Genomic DNA, 23,363 nt, shown 5'->3' with positions numbered 1-23,363 from the left:
CTACAAACGATCTAAATGTACACCGACCCGTGGTGTATGAGACAAAGGCACACTATTGTACTCCTCATTTATGATCGATGCGCGTATTGTCTCATCTAGAACCGTTCCGCTCTCGTGATTTTAAAGACGATAGCCTTTCTTGGGCTACTTAAACGCAGAAATTTTGGTCTGTCTGTCTGTCTCTGTCTGTATGTATGTCTGTCTGTCTGTCTGTCTGTGACTCGATTCAGCCATCCGGCCAAAGGGAAACGAAAGCTGCACAATAGTCTTATATACTCACAGCCAAATCTAAACGTCTAATACCCTTGCAACACTTGCGTCCGAATGTCATTTGAACCGAATGTCATTTGACTCAAATGCCAAGTTGTGCTGCTACACTAGATTTTGAAATGCCATTCGGCTCAAATGACATTCGAGCCAAATGAGCACCTAGAGAGACATTTGGGATTTCAAATGCCATTTCTAGCACTCTCGCACGCAGCGTCTTCGATTGGCAATAAAAATTGTAATACCTCCGCACGTAAAACAAACAACATATTTTTGTTTGTGGAACTTCGTTCACTGTTGATTTACTTAAAATATGAAATCAACATATTTAATTTTGATGCTGTCAAAACCAGCTGGTCAGTTGCAAAAAAATAATAATAATACGCAAACAGCCACCACATTAGAGTCAAAACTGGTGTCTCTTCTAATTTGATATCATTTTACTGCCTTAGACTGCTCCTAAATTTGGTTGCTGTATTAGCCCTCATTCACACAGCCGTCACCTTCTCCATCACGACACCCTCACGTCAAGAAACCGCGACGGAGACGTCAACGGATTAGCGTTCGTACTGGAGCTCTCCATCAGTGTACAGGGTCGTTTGCCTAGTGATCAGTTTAGCCTAGCATTGAGCGTGTTTAATCTGAAATGTAACGAAAATGGCTTAGATTTTTACGTGCGCTCCCTTTTCGCTAAATTTAGCCGTAAAAATTTGTTTTCTGATTGGTTGGTTTACCGCGGGGTGGGGTCCCGTCGCGTTGACGGAACGGAAACGTAGTGCTCGGCTTCCCGCCACCGCCGCACCGCTTTCGGCGACAAATCGCCCGAGAAACCGTCGCCCATGACGGAAGACGGTGACGTGACGGTGACGTTACGGGGTGAAAAACGGCTGTGTGAATGATACATTATTGTACGAAAACGGAACAGGGCGACAACAGCGCCACTACAGCACGGCGTGCAATTGTGAAAGCTTTCAAATGCCATCGAAATTGTAGTCTAGCATTGCGGATTCTGAATGGCACTCGAAGCACCCCAGTCGAGTCAAATGACATTTGGTTCAAATGACATTCAGACCCTAGTGTAGCCGGGGTATTAGTTTGGTGTCAGTGTTCATAGTTGTCAACATTGTTGAACAAGAGCAAGACATTACACAAATATAAGTCAGAAAATCAATACATAAGGGATATTTGCAGTGTTCCTTTATTTAAAAACGTTTATGGGTGCTTGGTTTTTGCGATAGTAAATAAAATACTACATCAACGGCTGAAAATCGTCGCCTGCTGTTGCCAGCGCTACCTCCACGTGGTATTTAAGAAATCAAACTGCAGTAGCAACGAAAGGTCCCACTAGATGGGATCCACGTTCCGCTTGGAATGTTCGTGGAGTAGGGAGACGTGGTTCTATAAAGGTTGTGGTAGGGTGCCTTAATTCACGCGCGTCTCCGCCGTACAGCAGCGCTGGCATCGATACACCCGATGCCAGCGCAAAAATTTCGTAGAAGTATTTTCTTTTTATTTTGATAATATTTTTTTATTTATTTTGTTTGTATTTTTTGCGAGGTGATTGTACAGTGGCGTTGCTACTAAGGCCGCTGTGCAACACCACCCCGTTACAAATGGGAAGTGCAACGCCACCCCGTTACAAATAATAATCATGATCATCATCCGACTTGGAGCGGTAGAACGCGGTAAATTTAAATTGACTTGATGAAACCTCTAGTGTCTTATCTTGGGAGGAACGAGACGGGAAAGGAACAGCATGAGAGGTGAGCGGGAAAGGCAAAGGAGGCCTTTACATGGCAGGCACGCCAGTCGACTATCGTCTTTCGGCGACATTTGCAACGAAAGGCGCAGATACGCGGCCATTTTTTCAAGTAACCGTTTCGACACAGTGATAGACCAGTTTCACACACGTGCTGCGTGTCCGGAGGTATTGTCAGAGCTTTTCAGTCGACCAACCGGTCTATGGGGAAGGCATTAGTTTTTTGACAGGACGCTGTCAGTCCCACTAAGAAAGCTTTCGCTTTAATAATTTTGCCTCGCGGTTCTGCTTCAACAAAGACGCATTCCCCTGCTTTTCCGCGCTCCAATCACGAACGTGGCTAGTATCCTCCGGCTCGCCCAAGGTGGCGGCAGTCATGCACGCTGGAACGCAATCCCGAGGCTCCACGTGTCTTTGAAGCGCGAGGCGTGTACGTGTGTGAGCGTTTGTTTGTTTGTTTGTTTGTTTGTTTGTTTGTTTGTTTGTTTGTTTGTTTGTTTGTTTGTTTGTTTGTTTGTTTGTTTGTTTGTTTGTTTGTTTGTTTGTTTGTTTGTTTGTTTGTTTGTTTGTTTGTTTGTTTGTTTGTTTGTTTGTTTGTTTGTTTGTTTGTTTGTTTGTTTGTTTGTTTGTTTGTTTGTTTGTTTGTTTGTTTGTTTGTTTGTTTGTTTGTTTGTTTGTTTGTTTGTTTGTTTGTTTGTTTGTTTGTTTGTTTGTTTGTTTGTTTGTTTGTTTGTTTGTTTGTTTGTTTGTTTGTTTGTTTGTTTGTTTGTTTGTTTGTTTGTTTGTTTGTTTGTTTGTTTGTTTGTTTGTTTGTTTGTTTGTTTGTTTGTTTGTTTGTTTGTTTGTTTGTTTGTTTGTTTGTTTGTTTGTTTGTTTGTTTGTTTGTTTGTTTGTTTGTTTGTTTGTTTGTTTGTTTGTTTGTTTGTTTGTTTGTTTGTTTGTTTGTTTGTTTGTTTGTTTTCTTGCCTGCATGGTTGCTTGTGTGCTTACTGGACGGCCGCGGCCCAAGGAAGCGTCCGCCGGGGCACCCCTCTGCCGGATGTTGCGACTGGCAGTTGCGAGCGCAGTCACCGGTGTAGAAAAGTTGCCTTGCTCCGTCCACTATCGACGCGGCGCAGAGAAGAGCGATGAAGTTCTCGAGCCGACTAAAAGTTGAAGCAACATTTATATACTGTATGTACAAGGATAACAAAGCCTTTGCGTTACATGGCTCCCACAAAGGCGACACCACTTCTCCACTCGGTGCCTCCGAAAAGTACCTCGCTCACTGCTGCAGTGCTACTTCCAAGCTGGGTTTATACCTCCGGGGGTCCGTTGGAGCCGCGAGCGGTGTGAATTCCAATCAGGACTCTCGCTGGCCGAAGTTTGAATCCGACGAATGGAGGCGAAGCGATCGCGTCAGCCGAGCCGCCACGACGGAGAAAGGGAAGACATTCCACTGCGCATCTGCCACAGGCCGGTCGTCCGAGGCATGATGCGGCCCAGCCGTTGAGAAGGGAAAACGAGAGGCGACTCTGCGGCGCCTGCGAGTTGGGAAACGTCTGCCGCGGGCGTTTGACAGAGGAGAGAATCGGCCCCGCCGTCGTGCGTCGCCAGATGAAGGGAATTTGGGCTGGGCTCTCTGGCACAACACGGCCCAGGACGCGACAACAGAGCCGCACCGTTGACGTTGTTGTGGCGCTAACTTTCACCCACGGTCGTTCCAAGACTACAACATTAGTAGCGCGGGGTAAATCTATCACTGTACCGAGTTATTGTACCTGTTTTCAAGAACTCTGCGTCTGCTTAGCTTGGCTGGTCATCCCCTTTCTCATAGAATAATAGGTCATGTTTTTTGTTGTTGTTGTAAGTGCAAGACATTGCTTCGCTAGCCCTCTGGGGTTTTCATTCGACGGCTTACGATGCATTGTTTGGTAAGGAATAAATAATTTAGGCTGTGATTTCCCTCTCCCGTTTCCATCCCAGTTTTCGTGACGTTAAAAAGCACGTCAAAAAGGACCCACAGCCAGTCAGGGCACTGTTTTCGACTTCACTCCATCACCGCCGTCTTCTTGGAGGCCCTTTCTGATTGTCTTCCACTTTCGTCGCAGTGATTGAAAGCCAATCAGAAAGAGTCTCTTCGACGCCATCTTGGTTATGGCGGTCCTTCCTCGGACCATACGGTCATCAAGCTTCAGCGCTCCATGCCGCCCATGGGCAAGCCCTCGCTTGAGGTATTGGGCGCTTCGATTATCAGTTCCGGTCTCACTGCGGACTCCCCGAAAAGCAATCCAGCCTTTTTTTTTCACATATATTCCAATGGTGTGAAGAATCCTTGGACTACCCGCGGGCTATCAGCGGTGATTCCGAGACTCGCATATTGAAGAGCACCACTGTGGCCTGGGCGAAGACTAAAACACGCGCGCAATTGGCCATAAATAAAGTTAACGGCCGTCCCACCGGGCAGCGTATAGCCGCTAGCCCTTAAATATTTTGCCGCTGGATGTTGTACGTTTATGTGTTGGTGGTAAGTAGTATTCAGGCGGTTTTCACGTTTACTGACATGCACATTCCGACTGCTCTTATAACGCAAAAGTAACATTTCAACGAAATAAAAACTGACGAATATATCTCACTGCCTACACTATGAGTGGTGCCCTGAGGGCGACTTTACCACAATACTTCATACTTTCCGACTCGAGTTGCCTAGTGTGCAAATGCGGCGAATGACGGGCCGAGCGTTCACTTTGAGTGAAAAAATTGGTGTGGTTTAACTTTGGTTAACCCTAGTTGATAGCGAAAGCTTCACTGTCCTAGCTAGGCCCATTGTCGGGTGTATTCGAAGTGTGGTTTCGCGATGATATACAGACATGTTCGCAATGAATACACTGTTTAATCATCATCTTATTTCGCCTCACGGCGTTGTTTAGTCCTCGCCGCTGTACGAGCGACCACAGCTATACTAGGTTACAACTCAAGAACGGCACCACTTCATGTAGTGTATCACTCCGCCAAAGCGCCGGACCCGTGACGTGAGTGCGCGCGCGTTTTGAAAGGGGTTTGCTATGAATGCGTGATATCGTCTGCCTTGTCTCACGCAGTTTGTTTGTCGTCACTGGAGTCGTTTATAAGCATATTAAGTCCAAAAAATCACGGGAACGGCTCACGCCATGTTCAAAATATTCCCAGTAACGCCCTACTTGCGCCGCGCGGAGAAACATCCGGCTACGGTGATAAGGCACAGCGGCAATTTCTGGTGCTGTTCTTAAGTTGTCACCGAGTATAGATGGATATTCGTCTTCATTCATCGCACGTGGCTCTGCGTCGCACGTGGCCTCCTTGCCTTCCTTCGTGGCGCGCTTCTCGCTGTTGCGGCGGCCTCCTCGCCTTCGTCTGCCAGCTGGCGACACGGGTCCCACGCAGGTCTCCGTTCCCTCCTCGCCTATCTCTCCCCGCCATGGGGCCGCTGCTCCGTGCCGGATGCTTGCGGAAGGGGGTGTGGTTTGACCGCTAGCTGTCAAGGTCAATAGTCACCCCCGCGGAGACTGCCCGAGGTAGCGTAGTGTAGCTTTCGCTACAAAATGGCATCTGCGCTGGGACACTGCGCAATGCTAAACGCCATTCACGCCTTGCGTGCTATCCCTGCGCACATACAATTTTTTAGTCAAATATAATGTTGGGCTTCGTCATTCGACGAATTTGCATAATTGATCACCTCGATTGGTAATTCGGGAACGCTGTGGTGAAGACCTGCGGGAACTTCTTGGAGTGTTTCATATAAAGCATACTATTTTATAATGTATTTCCGAGAATAAAAGGCCGGCACGACTACCACAAAGCCAGTCGTGGTCGGCGCACTGGCCTTTTATTCTCGACTATGCATCCAGACCAGACGGGTTTCCGTCACATCCTTGACCTTATTGTGTTTGCCAGCCTAGATCTGTGTCTTTTGAAAGACGCGGATTAAGCAATAGTTCCCGCATACATTTATTTTCCGTTTAAGCGTTCCTACTGCGTCAGTGTTTGATTCAGAAGAACGCGTCGACAAGTTCCCCCAATCCCGTTTCGCCACGCATTCGCGATTCGTGATGTCACTAGTTGGGGAAAGTGAATTGATGGCGTGATGCCTAATTTTACGCCTTTCGCATTTTCTGCGTTAAAAGGATCCTGCAACATTTTCGATAAACACTTTCACTCATTACTTCGCGTCTGAAGCACTGTGAAAGCTACAGTTATCGCCAGCGCGGAGCGGCACTGCGTGATTTGCTTCTCACACCAGATACGCCTTCCGTAACTGCTTTTGTGGCTTTATTTTGAAAGTTGCCACCGAAAAGCCTTCTTTGCTGCAACTGAACGAAAACCAACCAACAGCCCCTACTTGGCCTCAGTGCCGGAATTCGGGCCGTCGAAGAACTTCAAGACCAGGAAAGAAAGCGAAAATCTTTTGAGAGAGTTTACAAGTTATCTGATGAGCATAGAGCAGTAATTTTTGGCTGAGGTACTTTGCGGACCCCTCATGTAAGTACTGGGTGGGTTGGGTGACTAAGTTCTGCATGCATTTAAGATTTCAAAAAAAAAAATTCAAAAAGGGTTGCAGGGTCCCTTTAATAAGCAACTGGCGCGAGCGGTATGTTTCTATTCACGACACTCTAATCTTCGGATGTGTGCCTGCCGGCTTTTGCACTTGAGCGCCGGCTAAACGGCGTGTCCACTTAGGCGCGCTACACGGGAAGGTGTCGCAGGTTCCCTCCATGTAAACGCTCGCAAACAGGGCTCCCCCGCAAAGGTTCGAACAGGTTGCCAAGGCTGTCCGTTCTAGAATCAGCGCAAAACTTGTTTGCGCATATTTTCACAATGAAGTCGTTTATAGCAAGGACCCAGCAGATCATCTCCGGTGACAGACCGAACATAGACCAACAATTTTCAACCTATGGAAAAAAATTCTTAGGAATAAAAACAAGCACTACGACCTCCACATTATGATATAGGGTGGCTTATAAAGATGTCTTCTCATCGATATTTTTGTGCTTGAAGGTGAAGGCGACTTTATGCGGATCGGTGTAAACGTTGTCCTTGACAGCTGGCTTTCCCACATCTGTGTTCTGCAGTGCAGCATGGAAATCTACAGAGGGAGTATCGTAACAGCCCCTCTTTAGACGCTACTCCAACACCCCGCCTCTTTTTTAATGCGTCGCATTCTTTGTCAAGTGCCCCCACAGCCAGGACCGTGTAACGCCCTCCATTTCTGCAAAAATGCAGATATCGCCGAAGTTCCACCTGCAATCGTTGTAATAGCGTAAATGGAGATAATTGGTAGGGCGAAGTTTTGAAAAACTAAACAATAAGAAAAACATTCAAAATTGCGGAAAATGTCAAAACGTATAACGCATGGCCTTTCCCCAATAAAGCAGATATCGCGAAAGCTCAACCTGTAATCGTTGTAATAGCGTAAATGAACATAATTTATTTATTGTGAGACACCCCGACCACAACTCTGTGCTCTTCAACACGTTAAGGACATTTCCTCGTAATCGGTACATTATCATCAGTGCTAGCTCTCATGGCCCCGGCATCATAATCACCTGTACATAATCACCATCACCACTTAATTGGGTTTTTCGTCTGAGTGTCCGAATAAACCGGTCACGCTTTCCATCGTCTCTCATTATTTATTTATTTATTTATTTATACAATACTGCAGGCCTCGAGCGGCCCAAGAAGGAGTGGTTTGTTTATACATCAATGATGAAAACCAGTTTTAAACAAGATAAAGAAAGAGGAAGAGAAAAGAAATATAAATTGCAAGCACGAAGAAATAAGCAATGAACAATCGAAGAAAACACCAGAGAACAAGAGAGGGCTAATCAGTACATATTTCAGACATATGGCACATAAGACGGTAGGGACCAAGGCAGAAAAAAAAAAACGCGAAGCAAGGCAGCAATGATCATGCACAGTAGCGTAGCTCAGATTTTACACAACTAGATATGGAAAACCAATCACAGCATAATGGCACCGTTACATTTTATTCTACGAGCTGGTTAAACAACTGAGGAACATTATTTGATAAGAAGGTTTCGGCTGGCAAATTGGTCAAACGAAATTTCTAAAACTAAAAAAATAAGAAAATTTTAAAAAATTACGATAACTGGCGAACCGTGTAACGCCCTGCATTCTCACAATAATGCACATTTGGGGAAAGTTCCATATTCAATCGTTATAATCACGTAAATGGAAATGGGTGGTTCGGAGAAATTTTAAGAAACTAAAAAATAAGGAAAATATTAAAAAAATTACGAAAAATAGCAAAATTTTTAACGCATGGCATTTTCACAATGATGCAGATTTCGCGAAAGTCTCCCTTGTAGTCGTTCTAATAGCGGAAATGCAGATAACTGAGCGAAAGAAATTTTAGAAAAGTAAATATTAAGGAAAATATAAATAATTCCTGAAAATGGCGAACCGTGTAACGCCCCGCTTTTTTTGCAATAATGCAGGTTCGAGAAAATTCATTTCACTTGTAGTAGTTATAATAGCGTAAATGAAGATAATTGGTCGAATGAAATTTTGAAAAAATAGTAAATAACAAAAATGTGAAAAAATACGGAAAGGGCGATTTCTATAACGACCTGCATTTCAACAATAATCCAGATTTTGCGGAAGTTCCACTTATAATTTTTATATTAGCGTAAATTAGATAAGTGGCACAAAGAAATTTTGAGTCACTGAAAAAAGAAAAATAAATGAAAAAGTACTAAAAAGGCTAACCGTGCAAAGCTCTGCATTTCCACAAAAATGCAGATTTATCGAAAGTTCCAAATGTAGTTATAACAGCGTAGATGGAGATAATTGGTGGGACGGAATTTTGTAAATAAAGAACAAGAAAATATTAAGCAATCACCGAAAATGGCAATCCGTATAACGCCCTGCATTTCCACAATAATACAGATTTCGCGAATGTTCCACTTTGAATCGTTCTAGTGGCGTAAATGAAGGTAATTGGTCGGACAGGATTTAGAAAAGCCAAAACCTTTGACTGTAAAAACTGACACTCAAGACAGGCGGCATAAGAATGTTACGCATTAGTAGATGATTCTCTGAATTTCTGCAGAATTTTTTAATCCTTTATGCTCCTTGCCACGCGCGCCGTATCTCTTCCCCCTGACATCGCTCATTGCCGCGCGCTCTTCGACAGCCGCCTGTGCCGCGCACTAGAGCCTGAGCTGTGATTGGCGTAGCCGTTCTCCAATAAACGTCATTGTCTCAGCCCACCAATCGTGTGCGTTCTTAATCAGTATAGCGTGGCTACTGCTCAGATGTATGTGTGTGTGTTTTTTTCGATACACTGCTGGTCTCAGCGCTCGTGTGTGTCTAGTTCTCCCTTGTGTCCGTGTGCAAGCTGCGCTGTAGTCCCCCATCATCTTCCACTGGAACAGGCTGCACCCGCATGGAACGCCCATTCATATATGGGTGAGGGTGTCGGTACGAATTTGGGACAGGAGCTGTGACGTCACAAAGTGATTATGCGGGATGTTCGCATAAGAGTACGTCCCGTTCAGTGACCTCATGACCAGTGCGCTGCCTTCACGTGGAACTGATGGGCCCGGCAGTGACGCAGTGTCAAAGGGAGACTCCTTCAGAGAGAAAAAAATTCCCCGCATTTCCCCGAGGGGAAGAATGTGAAAGTGCGAATGCACGAGTTGAATTTGCGCGGTTCGGTAATGTTCGCGAAAGAGAGATCACACACACACACACAACTACAAAGAAAGAAAGATGCATTTATTCACAGACACCTATTTGTGTTGTCGTTGTACTTGATTGCTAGAGCGGATCTCAGCTTTGAAATTTCGTGTCAGTACTCCTTTAAGCGGGTGCATTAGCCCTTCTCACGCCCGATTCCTGGCCAATCCCCCACGTGGGTATGTGCCATGTCAGCAGGAACAACAACAAGAATGAGCCATGGGGACGCGGCCAGGCAGCGCGCGCCCATCTCCCCCCGTTGCTAGGGAAGACGAGGAGCGCGCGCACCCGCATGTTGCTATGCGGACTACGGCGGCGGACGATTCAGGCTCGCTTAAGAAGTGCATTCGCACTTAAAAACCTCCAATTGTCACGAAACGGAAGCCCTCAGTTAGGCGAAGGTGCGGCGTCGACGGGACATGCCGCGTACCACAGCAGACTGTGATTTACTTCTCGAGTCTATTCTAGCTGCTGACAATCCTATTAGAGCCCTGGAACAGCAGGTCTCTAGTTGAACCAATACATTTGATGGAACTTTGCAATGCAGCGCTTGTTATCTAGTTCTCGTATCAGTGCGTTATAGTTTATCGGTACAATTGATGTTTAACCTCGCTCACACAAGTTACTTTCGCTTCAAGATGAAACTGGCTGCTTCCCCCTTCTGCACTCTTTGGGGCGTGCGCAAGGACTTGAACCACGTATTGTGTGAATATATGCGGTATACAGCAGCTAGGACGTCCCTTTTAGTATCCTTGAACCTTCCGATTTCTAGAGGACTAACTCTAAGTGACGTGTTAGGCCCTTGGTCTAACTCTATGAGGTCTTGAGTGACAAAACCTCTAATGTCTTTCCTGTGAAGCACATGACTGAATCAGACTCTCTTAACAGGACTCTATTAATCAGCGCATCACCGTCATCATACTCATCATCATCATCACCACTTCATCTATTTCTCTTTTTTCATACATCTGGTGCAGCCCGCTAGGCGCCTTGGCCAGGATAACCTCACCAGTATCAATAGAGACTATTATCTCTCTCTCTCTCTTCGGCCTGGTTATTAGAATTGCCTAGTGCTGTCTTGCTTAGTATGTTATGCTTTCCTGATAGTTTTGCTGGGTAAGTTTTTAATGTTTTTTTAGGTTGCTGATAGCGACCAATGTTCATGCGTATGATTTTTTTTTTTTGCCCCTCGATTCTGCTAGGGCCACTCTGGCTTGCAGTATTCTGAAAATTAATTAATTAATTAATTATATTAATAATAAATAAATGATTAAATAAATAAATAAATAAATAAATAAATAAATAAATAAATAAATAAATAAATAAATAAATAAACCACGCAGCAACCATTGTTTCGAAGTTGCATCCGTGTCTCAAAACTTGTAGGATGCTATAGAAAAGCCTGCGTGCAATGAACGAGGAGGTCGGTAGAGCGACGAACAATTCCCAACTTACCGACGGCCTCTATGCAGCCTGATATAAACCACATCGTTTGAGCACAAGGTTTTTCCGCATCGGCAAATGGCTTAGGCGCACCGATGTCCTGCATAACCAAAAGGGTCGGGCAATTATTTCTTCCTCGCAATATATTCACTGTAAATGTGCAGTTTCAAAAGTCACTCAACTGTCGCCGCTGTCGTCATCAGTGCAGCAAACGAGACCTCAAGATCAAAACATCCGCAACAGAGGACACTGAAACGAACATCTACTGCGCTGTGCAAGGTGCCTCAATGGCCTCACGAGTTATAGATGAAATTATCTGTCTCTCCGATTTACCAGTCCAGAATAATTCTGGATGATCGCGGACAGTCTAAAGACAGCCAGCGCAACAGGAATGCACGGGAGAAAAATTAAAGCCGTTCCACTGAATGTGAACACTGTCGGAAGTGCAGAGCAGTGATTCGCCATAATTGGCTGCAGCGCCGTTATCCGCTCACTGCTGCATTTCAAATTTCCCGCCTTCGCAGTTCTCGCGCTCCCCCTGCCTGAAACTGCGCCAGCGGGAGTTCTGTTCTTTTTTGCGCTTGCTTTAATTTCGTATGCTGAAGCTGTTTTGCATCATTTCGAACGCGTAATTTTTCTCTTGCGCGGCTGGAGCCTTCCTGCAGCATGTCGAACGCGCCATTTTTTTTCTTGCGTGGCTGGAACCTTTCTGCGTCATTTCGAACGCGCCATGTTTTTCTTGCGCGGCCGCTTTTTTCGCTTACTATCGTAAAAAAACAACCCAACGAGCGTTTCTAACTAAATGAACGCGGGGGCTGCCGGTTATATACACAGATTTTTGCCTGAAATGTACCTGCAGTTTTCATTGCTCTAAATAACGGGGAGGTGTATGACAAGCGCCAGCGGTTTGCGGGGTTTCAACGGTTATGACTATTTAAACCGCGTGGTTTTCGAAGGCTCAGCGTGACTCCCTGGCCCCGGTACAAAAGGCTCTACTTGAGTCCGTTATCTCGCGGAGCCGCCTGAGTCCGGCAGTCGCATCGACCATTAGCGAGCTAAGACGACAGGGCGAGCCTATAAAGTGCTCTGCACTTTAAAAAAGTCTTCAACGGGCATTCCTCTACGTGACGGTGGCTGTCCAGCGATGCGTTGGGGGGGGGGGGGGGGGGAGTTACCGCGGCCCTTCTCCGGGGAGCGCGTTTCGGGCTTTCCTGTCTGCGGTCAGGTCGTTATGGGACCACAGCCCGTCGCACAGATCGAGCCTAAATGGCGACCTAAAAAGCCTTTCAACGCAACAGTGTTTTATGCCTGGATACACAAAGGTTTTACTTGACGTCATATCCGTCACGGAAGTGATGCCAGTACAACGACGCAAGCGGCCTGTAAAGGGTGCACCCCTGCACACAGGGTGTTCTTGCGGGGTAGCAAACTTTAGTACTAAAGAGTATGTTATACTTATGGTTGCTCATTTTCGGGTTTTATATTTTAACACGAAAGTGTTTTCTGTCGCGATACACCAAGATTTCACTGACTTCATATCCCTCACGGAAATGACGCCAGTACACCTTCGTATAAGTGACCCGCCAGCAGGACGTCGCTCGCCAAGCACACCCACAAGACAGCCGCCGACCCTCAAATCATGCTCATTTCGCTGCAGATTTCACTGCACATTTCACTTTCGTGTTTTACCGATTCCTATGTCAGAGGAATCTTTCCGAGCTGACACCTCAACGCCATTCTCTCACTCGTGATATGCATCGTTGGTTCTCGCCCGTCGCTTACGTGCCGGTTCGAGGGCACGCTCGTCGGCTGCCGTATTAGTATTGGCTCGCCGTCGACGGTTACACTCGCGTCCCTTCCACCAGGAACAACTCAGGCGCACAATAGGTACGGGCTGGGGAGCGCTCGGCAAGCACTCCCAAACAATGAAAAGAAAGCTACCCCTGACACTCAAAAAAAAAAGAATCTGCAACCAGTGATGACATACGGAGACTGCATACGGAACGGAGACTTGGCGCCTTACTAAACAAATAGACAGCAAATTTAGGTCGGCTCAACAGGCCATGGAGCGAATAATGTTAAGAGTAACACTCAGGAACAGGCAACGAGCTACCTGGATCAGATAACAAACTAGAGTGGAAGATATTTTTGTGGAAGAAAAACATGAAAAACTGTTTTTTTTCAGGCCCTTTAAAAGTTTATGAAAATTTATATCTCTAGGCGGGTGCGGCTATTGCGCTCGACTTTGTTCTTCCTGGCACAAGTGAAAAGACGCAAACTTCGCCTGAAGTTTCTCATGTTCGAATATCCCTACCAGCCCCTTCATGCTACACCAAACTACACGAAAATGGCCCGAAATAAAGGCAGGTCTCTTCGGCAGGCATTCTCAGATAATGAATGGCAGCCTACCATTGTCCCTAAAGAAGAAAGTGTACGACAGCTGCATCTTCCCGGTACTCACGTACGGGGCAGAAACTGGGAGGCTCACTAAGAGGGCTCAACTTAAGTTTAGGATGACTCAACGGGAAATGGAACGGAAGATGATAGGTGTAACGTTAAGGGACAAGGAGAGAGCGGAGTGGGTCAGGGAACAAAGGCGTGTTAAGGGCACATTAGTAGAAATTAAGAAGAAGAAATGGACGTGGGCAGGGCATGTAATGCGAAGGCATCTCTCAGTTAGCGTAGCAAGCCAGCCCGACGACTCGGCTAACATCGCTGGTATCCATTAAAGTTATTCTCTCTCGTTCGTCATTAAGGGTAACAGAGTGGATCCCTAGAGAAGGCAAGCGTGGCAGGGGGCGGCAGAAGATTACATGGGCAGATGAGATCAAGGAGTTTGCAAGGATAAATCGGTCGCAGTTAGCACAGGACCGGGATAATTTGAGATCGATGGGCGAGGTTTTTGCTCTGCAGTGGGCGTAGATAGGTCGACGACGACGATGATGATGATGATTTGTGGCGGTGATGATGATGATGGTGGCGATGGCGATGCTGATGATGATTATGATTGTGATGATGAAATGAGGTCTCACCCGCCGCGAAGGCGTTGTACTGCTGAGCACAAGGATGCGGGTACGATTCCCGGCCGCATGCTAATGGAGGCGAAACGCGGAAACGCCCGTGCGTCGATATTCGCCCGTGCGTCCGAGCCCTTTGCCGACTTTTTTTCTCGTTTGCTTTACGTATAAGGTACCGTAACTTTCGTGCATTTCAGACCCACAAGCAAAGGGTGCAAAAACTGGTTGACTTTTCTGTCATGGGCATCAGTAAAACACGAAAGTAAAATGTGCAGCGAAATCTGCAGCTGAGCATGATTTGATGGTCGGCGGCTGTCTTGCGGGTGTGCTTGGCGAGCGATGTCCTGCTGACGGTTCGCTTCGGTAGAGGTGTACTGGCGTCATTTCCGTGACGGATATGACGTCAGTGAAATATTGATGTATCCCGGTGTAAAACACTTTCGTGTAACAATACAAAACCCGAAAACTAACCGTAAGTATAACGTACTCTTTAGTACTGAGGGTTGCTTCCCCGCAAGAAGACCCTGTGTGCAGGGGTGCACCCTTTACGGGCCGCTTGCTCCGTTGTACTGGCGTCATTTCCGTGACGGAAATGACGTCTGTAAAATCTTTGTGTATCCCGGGATAAAAACCTTCGTGTTAAAGTAAACTATAGGCAGTGGTATAGGAAAGCCGAGAGTCAACCAAGAGAGCGCATGTCCCAAGAGCAGCAAAATTTCGTCGGAACAGCGACACAGCCTCGTTGTCCTTCAACACTGGCAATTTTCACACACCCAGTAACGGCAACATTGTAGGCAATGAACGGGCTGACTTCCTTTAGCATCAAGCATAATGAACTTTTTAGGCCCCTGTAACAGCAAAGGCACTGCGGTGCGAGGTTTTAAAGCTCTTGTACGTTTCTTTAGAGACTCTGGGCTAGACGCCAGCTTGTGGCTGCTTCTCTCACTATGTCCTGTGCAAGTGTTGCATGTGTTCGTCTGGTGGCTTTTTTTTCTTTCTTCCTTTCTTTTTATTATTACTATTCATTTTAGCATTTACCCTCTCTACATATTCACCAACCATCTGAATTGGCAAGCCCAGCATTATGCAGAGCTGACCTCTTCAGTCTATCAAAGAATTGTCACCCAGCCCGCCATCACCCGCCCTTCTCCCAAGAGACGCGTCACCAACACAAATTGCTGCAAAGGCGGACCTTCCAAAACCCACGCGTGCCCTTATACCTCCGCGTTCTGTTCTCCTCCCGCTCGACCTCCCCAGGACGCAAGAAATTGTCCTGCGAAAGATTCGGCTGGCACGCACGGATGGAACGGCGACTATCACGGACATGTAAAATGCCCGACCTGCTCCGATGCCACCACTGCGGCAGACCTTCGCCATCTATCATGTAATATACCGGGGGACCCAGGACATTCGAAAAAAACACGTCATAGTGGCAGGCCTGGATTTGCAGCACCTGTGGCTCTACAGTCCTACCTACTGTGCCTTGCCAGGCTATATTCTGGGTGCTAAACTAGCTTCCTGTACATAGCTCGAATTTGCTTCTGATCGACAAAATCGTTAAGCTATGAAATAAACGCAAACACAATATCAACCGTCACGGGCAAGCGAAAGATTGCGGATATGGATGCGCAGTGAGCAAAAATACGTAAATACCTGTATGAGAATGTGTACCAGTATTTCGAATGCCTCACGCTCGACGCGGTGCTTTAGCATGAAACCGCACGTGCTAGAAGCGTTTCACAGCGTATTCCACGGGCTAAAAAACGGATTAACCTTTAATTTCTTGATACCATCCGTTGTGATGCGCCAGTTCAGCCAAATGTACTTTTTCTTTCTTTCTTTTTAACCTAATGCGCGTGACTTAAGGCGTGTCATATGTGGCAGCGCGTTAAACGATAGAATATACGGTACAAGGCGCCCGATTACGGCCTCGTCATCAAAAACCCCGATGATGTAATGCCACACGCGTTCTGAACGAGTGCAGCCTCTAAAGTGGAACATTTTCTGTTGGCTCAAAAGAGAATCAGTGACTCCTCGTCTCTGCGGAATTCTTTTACCCCTTAAACACATAGAGGGAAACCTGGGAACGGCCATCCTTATCCGATGCCTGGTCATCGGCGCCACTCGGCCATTCGGCGCCTGTGGTACATGCGATAGGAGCCGCCCTGTTCGTTTCAGTGGCTTGTGGTGGGCAAATAAAGGAAGGCGGAAGAAATGTTGAGTTTCTTGACACCGTTGCTGTTAGCGCCGTCAAGCTTGGCCTAGTGGCGGTATACTGCGACAAGATTAAGAAGGTCTTCTAGCCGCCTGCCTGAGTTCCAGAGGCTGCACCTGGCGACACATACGTGACTAAAGACCGCCAAGGAAGCAATTAAATGCAGACCCATTGCACATACTGCCTGATAGTTTTATAGATTTCCTACAATCAGCGACAGCCGTGAGATATGAACAGCGCATTAAAAGCCTTTTTTCCCTCGCGCACAGAGGTAAAATCCTACCAGGAGGCTACGGGATCGATGGCGAATCACCGGGAACCAACTTTTTTTTCCCGTCGCTGACCGATGCAAGCTTTAGCGTATACGGAGCATAATCGCACGCATATTCACGAACACACGCAGTTCGTTTCTCGCTGACTGCGCGTTATGCTGCTGGCTGGCCGGACTGCCGACCGGTGCACAGTCCGCAACGAAACGCCCTCCTCCCCCGCCTCCACTGCAGCCCGATTGCGCTGTGCACTGTTTTGGAAAGCGGCCGAGGCCGCTGTTTTCGCCGTGCGGCTCGGGCCACGGTTCCGGGCCCCCTTCCCGGGGCGAGAAGGGGGGGCGTACGGCCTACTCACACGGGGCGCCGATGGCAGGTCACCGTCTCGCCGGTCGATGAGGAGGCGAGCCTCGTAGGCGACGCGGCATGGCTGCTCGCCGGCTCCTCTGGGGCCCGCCGCTGTTTCGCCGCGCGCTCGTCCGCCGCCTCTGTGCGGCCTAATCCAACGGGGCCCCGGCGCAAAAGCACTCCTCGCTGCCGCCACGGGCACTCGCCAAGGCCCCGAACGCGGCGTCCGCCAGACACGGCAGCCCGTACACTAGGCACGCACGCTGCTGCTTCTTCCCGCTGCTGCTTTTTGCCGTTTCCGGGGCAACGGCGAGTGCGCCGCTGCGTGGGCCCCCGGCGTCGTGGGCCGATCGATGGGCCCCGCGGAACCGCGGCGAGAGCCACCTGCGCCGGCCCCGAGAAGAAGAAAGCGGCCCGACGCCGACGCTGGCAGCCAGGGCCGGTCTTTCCGGCATGTCTTTCCCCGCCGCCGCCGCGCGCCGGTCACGCCGCTCCTCCCCCTCAATGCTCCGTCTTCTCCTTCGGCCGTTCTGTTGTTTCTTCGCCGGACCCGGCCGCGATTGTTACGGAATTCGGCCGTGAGCTCGAGCGCAGTTCGTGCTAATACACCACCCATTGAGGTGATTGTGCCCTACCTTTAAGCCCTCCCCGCGGAAATTTATGCTCCGCGCTTGCAGCAGCCTTACCCAGAGGCGTGTTATGATGCTCGAAGCGAACGTCTCCTCCGGCTTTGCATCCGACTGCACCGGGCAGATCCTGGCTTTGTGATTTGAGTGGTTTCGGCTGCGGTGGACGGGCCGGATGAATGCGCTGGCTCCTGAATAGCACGAATTAAAGGGACCCTGCAAAGCTTTCAATAAACGCTTTCACACTTTCTTTGGTGTATGGAAGCACTGCGAAAGCTACAGTTATCGCCAGCACGGAACGGCACTGCGTGATTTGTTCCTCGCTCCAGATGCGCCTTCCATTTATGCTTTGTTTTTTGTGGCTTTTTTTAAAGTTGCTGTCGAAAACCGTTCATTGCTGCAGCAACTGAAGGAAAACCGGCCAACAGCCGCTAACATAGCCTCAGTGACGTAATTCGGGCCGTCGAAGAACGTTAAGGCCGGGAAAGAGAGAAAAATCTTTTGAGCGAGTTTCCAAGTTATCTGATGGGCATTGAGCAGTAATTTCTGGCTGAGCTACTTTGCGACCCCTTAAATTAATCTAAGTACTGGGTGTGTTGGGTGAATACGTTTATTTATTATTTCAAAAGTTAAAAAAGTGTTGCAGGGTCCCTTTTAGGGACCCTGCAACACTTGCATGTTGGAACATTGTGCAACAGTGCAACATTGCAATATTGTGCATGTGCACAATGACACATGTGCGGCGAGCGACGCGTTTCCGTACGCGTTTTCTTTTTCCTTTCCGGAAAGTCTACCATCCCTGCCTCCAGAAAGTTGACAAAAGCGCTAAAGAGACGACTTTTTTTTGCGCAATGAGTATGCGCCCATACGAACGATCTAAATGTATACCAATGCGTAATTTATGAGATGAAGGTATACTACTGTACTCCTTCTTCATAATCGATGTGTGTGCGCTGTTATCTATAGCCGTTCCGTTTTTTCCAATTTTTAACTGGCCGTTTTAACACAATCGAAGCCCCGTTTCGCGCATGTAGAGTCGTCGTAATTTGTGATTGTCATATAATTTGTTTCGAGATACTTTTGATAACACAAGAATTTGAACCGTTTTCTGGAATCGTACGCCTTCCGTAGGTGGTCATGCTTCACTGCATTACAGGCAAGCTGGGAAAGCCAGCTTCCACAAACCAAGCTCACATCGATACCTTTATATTCGGCTTCACCTCTAAACACAAATGCAGTGCTGGGAAAACATTTTCTTAGAAAAACTTTTAGCCATCTTGTCTTGAAAATATGAAGGTCCTAGCACCCCGTTCTAATTTGGACACGAGTGTGTTATATTCAGAGATTAACAAAGATTTCACTTACGTCATATCCGTCATGGAAGTGACGCCAGTAGAACGAAGCAACCGGCCTGTAAAGGCTGCACCCCTGCACAAAGGGAGTTCTTGCGGGGAAGCAACCTTACAAACTAAGGAATGCTTTTTACTTTGGGTTGTTCGTTTTCCAGTTTTATATTTTCACACGAAAGTGTATTATGCCGGGTGATACACCAAGATTTCACTGACGTCATATTCGTCGTGGAACTGACGGCACCACACCTTTGCCAAAGCGACCCGCCAGCCGGACGTTGCTCGCCAAGCACACCCACAAGACAGTCACCGACCACATTTCACTTTCGTGTTTTACCAGTTCCTATGACCGAGGAATCATCCACAGTATTTTTTTTATTACTGCTGATCGGTCGGCCGACCACTCTATGGGCAAATGCGTTAGTTCCGCTTTGGCAGCCCACCGTCAATCCACAACGAAAGCTTTCGCTTTAAAAAGCTATCCTGCAGCCCTCACGTTTGTTCCTCACCGCTGCCGGAACGTTTTCCGCGGAGGGAAAATGCGTGCGCAAGCGTGTCGTCCGTCCTCCGCGCATCTGTTTGGCTTTTTGGTGATTCAGGGACAAACATTTACAATGGGAATTATGTACACAATTTGTGTCAAGAAAAACTCAATTTCGGCTGCGAGTTACCATTAAAACCCCTCCTAATTTCCCACAGCATGTACTTACCTCTATCACAATCGCAAACACTGCATTAGTGTCTTTCAACATGAGCCAACACGGACTGTATTTTCGCGCGTATAACCCGCCCCTGCATATAATCCGCACCCCCCCCCCCCCCTTTCAGCGCGCTGGAAAAGAAAAAAAATCTTCGCGTATTGCCCGCAAATTTGATACAGGAATGGCTGCACCGAAGCTACTGCTCAAGCAATACATTGCATACTATGTAGACAGAAAGAAAAAGCGTATATTTAGCAAGTAGAATACACTGACTGCAATGCGAAAGTCACAATTCACTAATAAATTTCAGTTGTTAGAGTGCGCTCGTCCTTGTTTTTTCTTCCTTGTCCTTGTATGTTTTGCGCAACCGCTGACATGGATGGCTTAGTCAGTATAACTGCGTAGGAGCTTCCCGGCACAACGCGCATTGCCGTGAAGCTGCACTTAAAGAAAAACCCCGCGTATTATCCGCACACCAACCTTGCCAATGAAATTTTCGCATTTTTGCTATAATCATATTCGATGTAATCTCAAATAAAAACCAGTTGCAGAAATCAAACTTTTCATTTGATGAACTCCACATAGCGACATTTCCTTCGTAACTGTATGAATTATTCAGTATGTTTTCATTTAATAAAAATCTTAGACATTTCTTGAGCACAGACACCTTTTCAACGAGCCTGTTCAATTACATTAGGCGTACCCGCTCTGGTAATTTGCATTATGTCTAATCATTGCAATCATTATTCGTTCGGGCTCAACTCATCTGAAAAATAATGTCGCAGGTGGAGATTGCTTTCTTCCATCTTTTATTGAAAACTCTTCCCATTTTGCTGCTCGTTTTTTAACGATTTTCGCCGGAGGGCATATATGAATGTGTGTGTCTTTGTTAACATTTTCTAAGTAAATCGTTCCCTTTACTTTCTCGCTCACCACCAGTCGTGCTTTTTCTCTTCCGTCACGCTCCTCCCGAAGTAAACACACTAAAGGTTTGCTGAAATCAATTTAAATTTACCGTGTTCCACTGTTACAGGCCCCGTTCCTCGATGCCAGCGCTGCAGTATACGCCGGAGACGCGCGTGAATCGAGGCGCCCTACTTCAATGTTTATAAAACCTCGTTGCCCTACTCCACGTGCGTTTCAAGCAGAACGGGAAACCTATCTATTGAACATTTCGTTGCTGTTGCCTTGTAATTTCTCACATGCCGCCAGGAGCGCGGACTTCCTGCAGTAGATGTAGTATGTCATTTGCTATCGCAAAAACCAAGCATCCATGAATTTTAATAAAGGAGCACAGTACAGATCCCGTGTGTATTGATTTTATGCCTGATATTTGCGCAATGTCTTGTTCTTGTTCAACAATGTTGACAAGTATGAACATTGACACCAACCTTAGGCGTTTAGATTTAGATGTGAGTATATAAGACTATTGCGCATACTTTGTTTCACTTTGGCCGGGTGGCTGAATCGAGTCACAGACAGACATACAGACAGACAGACAGACAAAAATTTCTGGGTTTGAGTAGCCCATGACAGATTATCGTCGTTAAAATTAAATCCATTGGGTAAAGATGGTGGGGCCCCCGTATCCCCGCATTGTGGGAGGACGCGTTGTCTACACGGCGTCCCGTCGCGGCAAGATGTCTGATTCACACCGCACTCAAGGCGAGGCAGGATCACAGTAAGTGGTGGAGGTCTGCCTCTGCATTGTTGCGATGACAGACTGGGCAACCAGGGTTCGCACAAGCACCTCTAAAGTGAGGCCATTGGCTGGTCATGGCAGGAGTCCAAGCTCTCTGAGTATAAAGGCAGCCCACACAGCACTCTGGACAATATCGTCTTTCCAAGGGGTCATTGGATGCTGCGCAGAGACGTGTCGCGCTTTCTACTAAGCTTCCTTCAGGAGACGGAACTGGCGAACTCGTGGTGAAAGGACCCTGACATGGACTAATTAGGAGGAGCTTGGGCGGAGCAATTGCCGGAATATCCAGTCAGGCTAACCCCGCCTGATCCCACACAACAACAACCACCACCACCACACTTGCGACAGAAGCGACCACAGAGAGCGATGCGACTGGAGCGACCGCCACACTCAATGTTCACATTTGCACGCGACACGAGTGACAGCGATGACATATTTTTGCTTCTCGTGTTATTGTCTCTCGCTTGGAAAGTGACTTCACAGGAGTTTTGGTTTCTACATGGCACAGTCGTGAAACTCAGTGAGCACAGTATCCAAGTGCAATGGCAGGATATGACGTCAGAAACTCTCGCCTCCTTCTTCCGCGTCAAGGGCGACGGCGGCGACGAAAATAGATTGAAACTGATCGCTCTTGTCGCGCGACGAAAGCGATGCCGGGCAACAAGCGCGACGAAAATCGCGTCCCTTTTGTTGCGTCTGGTCGCTTTAGTCGCAAGTGTGAACGGACCTTAGAGGACCTAACACATATGCGGAGAACGACGCGTTTTCCCTCTCTAGAAACCGGTGGAAGCAGCGGCCAGGAAGAAGCGGCCAGGAGCACGTATGCAGACTGGCTACACGACGGGTTTAGGACAGGAGATAAAAACATGCTGGAAAACGCGTCGCTTTCCGAACATGTGCCCTCAGTTTCACACCGTGGAAAGTCCATTATGTCTTCGAAGAAAGCTTATTAGAACAAACTTCTCACTAGAAAACGCCTCGAAGCAATACTCTTGAACTGAGTTCGAAGTGACATCTATGGTGTTCAGCCCCTGCTGAGTCGAACTTGGGTATTCGGACCTCAACCGCACCGGGGAAGTTTAGGCAAGAACTCAGTTGAATTCGGGGTCATTTCGAACTATGTGAGGTTGTTTTTCAACCTTCAGTCCCTCGTGACCACGCAGTGCTTGTGCGAAGGCAAGAGGACCGTTTCAAAATGTATGCAGAAAGCACAACAGCACATGCGATTGGTTAAACCTCCCTCTGTCTACTTCACTAATTTTATCTTTCGGGGCGAATGTATTGGAATTCTGTCACGGCGATCTTTGCAGCGCGGTGCACGCATACATTCTGGAATCAGGTCCGCTCCTGTGCTAGCTTACATTTGGTTATGCCGGATTCCCCTTTTAAACTTACGCGCGTTTTTGCTCACTGCCTCGGCTGCATTAGATTCTCGTTCCGTTGTATTTGCTCACACCGCCGCCCGGGAGAGACTTGACACACCTCCAGTGGTTTCCAGTGCCCCATTGCAACACCTACCACGACCAGACTGGCAACTTTACCTGCGGGAATTCAAGGCAGAGAGTCGCAAGAGGCTGCAAGATACCACCCCGGTGGGCGTGCTGGGCCCGCTCAAGACGCTCACATGCTCGGGCGAGGTGGTAGCTAATAAGATTTACGCTAACACCGCCCTAACCCCTCATGTACTACATAAATGGACCCACGGAGCCAGCTCGCACATCCAACGCTGCCCGTATTGTTACAAGAAGTGTATCCCTAACCTGTACCACTTGATATGGCACTGTGCGCACTTCAAGACCGGTCGCGAGCCACTATTGGACCTCGGTTCTCCATCCGCAGATGAAGAAGCGCATCTGCAACGCTATCGAGAGGACCCCTCAGTGCCTGAGAAAGTTACTGAATACTCACTAACCAGTAGTCTCTACAAGTTGCTGTAATAACCTGGACCGAT

At 47.5% G+C, this 23,363-nt stretch overlaps 1 protein-coding gene across 1 annotated transcript in view; it reads right to left on the bottom strand.

The window, feature by feature from the left end:
* The window catches only part of Nrx-1 (Neurexin 1), a 67,271-nt gene extending 50,088 nt beyond the window's left edge, over positions 1-17,183 (bottom strand). The window contains exon 1 of the mRNA XM_077682136.1: positions 17,045-17,183. The gene's annotated coding sequence lies outside the window, so the exon portion shown is untranslated. The remainder of the gene's footprint in view (positions 1-17,044) is intronic.
* Positions 17,184-23,363: the final 6,180 nt, after the last annotated feature.

The sequence above is a fragment of the Haemaphysalis longicornis genome, unplaced genomic scaffold, assembly GCF_048455015.1.
Source record: "Haemaphysalis longicornis isolate Haplotype H1 unplaced genomic scaffold, Haemaphysalis longicornis Haplotype H1 scaffold_8, whole genome shotgun sequence".
Classification (NCBI taxonomy): domain Eukaryota; kingdom Metazoa; phylum Arthropoda; class Arachnida; order Ixodida; family Ixodidae; genus Haemaphysalis; species Haemaphysalis longicornis.
Note: the sequence above shows the minus strand (reverse complement) of the source record. Positions and strands in the feature narration are given on the sequence as shown.